Genomic DNA, 1,999 nt, shown 5'->3' on the forward strand with positions numbered 1-1,999 from the left:
CATGGTGGAGGTTAAAATTTGTGTCTAATGTTTGAGTGGTGAAGATTTTAAAGTGAGTGGTTCTTGAAGTGTCATCCGTTGTTGTAGATTTCCAGGTTAAAATAAAACTTTTTTTTTCAGAAGTGATGTCCTTCAAAAATTAAAAATGAGGTATGTAGTGATTAGATCAAGGATCCTTGGTGAAAAAAAAGTATCTTGAGTATCGCCTAGTATCCTCTCTCGGCACCGGGAACCCAGTCAACCGCTCTGCGCCCAGGCGCAGGTGGGGGTTTAATGTCTCCCCAGCCCTCCCGGCGCTTCGGCGGCGGCGTAGCACCCGGAGGCCCCCTAAACTTAAACCTATTTGTCTGTGAACTATGGCCTCTCGCTCTGGCGAAGTGCCGGCGGGGTAAAGGAGGACAACCTCCCCAACTCTGCCTAGCCACTTGCCTCTGCGTACAACAAAAAAACAAAGAGTACAACCCTTATCGGTGGATCACTCGGCTCGTGCGTCGATGAAGAACGCAGCTAGCTGCAAGAACTAATGTGAATTGCAGGACACATTGATCATCGACACTTCGAACGCACTTTGCAGCACCAGGTTCCTCCTGGGGCTACGCCCATCTGGCGGTCGCTTTGCCATCAATCGGAACCTCTGGGTTTCCGCGGCTGGGGCAGTCGCAGGACGCCACCGTGTGGGCCGCCTTCATCCCCCTAAGTGCAGACCAGGACGGCTCGGTGGAATTGTTGAGGGGCCTCGGCTCTCTCTCCTCTCCCCCGTGCGCCCTTCCTTTCCCACCTCGGCGGGAGGCACCCACGTTCCCCGCACGTGGTTCTCGGGGTAGCGCTCAGGGTTAGGTTTGGGCCGTTGAGCTCCGACCGACGACCTAAACCGAATTGAGAAGGTGAACCTGGGCGCCCGATCTAGAAGAAAAAGAAACGCACACCTGTTAAGACGAGGTGCTGGCTAGCGGAGTAGAAACTTGAAAATAAAAGAAAGCCGCACACTCTTGGAGCTCAGATGCAAAAATTTAATACCACCGTTTCGACAGCCAAGCTGTCTTCATCAGGGCGCCCGGCCACACTCCATTCACTTTGACTACGACCTCAGAACAGACGAGACATCCCGCTGAATTTAAGCATATTACTAAGCAGAGGAATATAAACTAACCAGGATTCCCTCAGTAGCGGTGAGCGAAGAGCGGGCACAGGAAATGTGGCGTATAGAAGACCGCTTTACCCGGTGTCGATTGGGGGCCTGAGTCCTTCTGATCGAGGCTCAGTCTGTGTGAGGACGGTAATGGCCCCCATCGCGCCACGGTCCTCTCTTCTCGGAGTCGGTTTGCTTGGGAATGCAGCCCAAAGTGGGTGGTAAACTCAATCTAAGGCTAAATACCAGCACAGGACGAATAGCCGTAAGGGAAAGATGAAAGTAATTTGAAGAGAGCGTTCAAGAGGGCGTGAAACTGTTAAGAGGTAAAAGGGGGGTCCGTGCAGTCTGCCCGGAGGATTCAAATCGGCGGGTCAGGGTCTGTCGTTCCGGTGTGGTCGGATCCCCTCGTGGGACTGACCCCCGGTCGGGCTCGGCCCCCGCCGGGCGCATTCCCTCCGTCGGGGGTGCTCCGTGACCGGCTCCGGGTCGGCTTGGAAGGGCTTGGGGGCGAATGTCGCTACCGGTTTCGACCATGAGCATTACAGCGCCTCTGCTACATACTCGCTGCCTCCCGGGGCCGAGGACTTAGTACGTGCTGCGTCATGTTCCCCTGCGGGGGTGGCACAGGGCTCCTTGCCCCCGGTGCGACTGTCAACCGGGTCGGACTGTCCTCAGTGCCAAACCGTGTTGCGTCGCCAGGGCAGGGATCGGCTCATGTAAACTGCCACCAGGGGTCAGTGGCGATGTCGGCAACCCACCCGACCCGTCTTGAAACACGGACCAAGGATTGAGGTGGGATCCCGGCCCTGCACCACCAGCGCGTCTCGCCCGCTCTGTCGGGGAGGTGGAGCGTGAGCGCGTGCGATA

The 1,999-nt window shown here is 56.3% G+C and overlaps 1 non-coding gene across 1 annotated transcript; it reads left to right on the plus strand.

Moving 5' to 3' along the window:
- Window positions 1-459: 459 nt before the first annotated feature.
- On the plus strand, window positions 460-613 carry LOC115116573 (5.8S ribosomal RNA). Its single transcript, XR_003861556.1, has one exon. It is a non-coding gene; the product is annotated as a 5.8S ribosomal RNA (ribosomal RNA).
- Window positions 614-1,999: the final 1,386 nt, after the last annotated feature.

Source organism: Oncorhynchus nerka, linkage group LG7, assembly GCF_034236695.1.
Source record: "Oncorhynchus nerka isolate Pitt River linkage group LG7, Oner_Uvic_2.0, whole genome shotgun sequence".
NCBI lineage: Eukaryota > Metazoa > Chordata > Actinopteri > Salmoniformes > Salmonidae > Oncorhynchus > Oncorhynchus nerka.